We start from the raw sequence: 421 nt of genomic DNA on the forward strand, positions 1-421 counted from the left end.
GCACATCTGGTTAGGTGCAACTTTACAGAGGCAATTGGAATGAAAAAAACTATCTGTTCTGGGAATCTTATTCCTCTTGTAAATCAGTTGCATCTTTAGCACCATGTCATACATTTGACTCTGTACATCATGGCTCTCCAACCCTGTTCCCTGTTTCCCTTGTAAAAAGCATTTGTTTTGTATAATTTATGACAAAAAGTTGTTCAATATTTCTTACTCTTAAGAATAAGTCACTTTCCACAAATAGCCTGGCTGACGCGACCCACGTGACTCCACAGCCAAGAGCTGTGACCGAGAGCTGTCTCAGCCAGACTAATTTACAAGTGTACAAAATGGCCTCTTGCAAGACCGTCAACCAGAGCCATGTTCAGCTACAGAAATGGTATCCCACGTCACCCAGTCAGACGGAACTTCACAGGTG

This window comes from Salmo trutta, chromosome 3 (assembly GCF_901001165.1).
Source record: "Salmo trutta chromosome 3, fSalTru1.1, whole genome shotgun sequence".
NCBI classification, from domain to species: Eukaryota; Metazoa; Chordata; class Actinopteri; order Salmoniformes; family Salmonidae; genus Salmo; species Salmo trutta.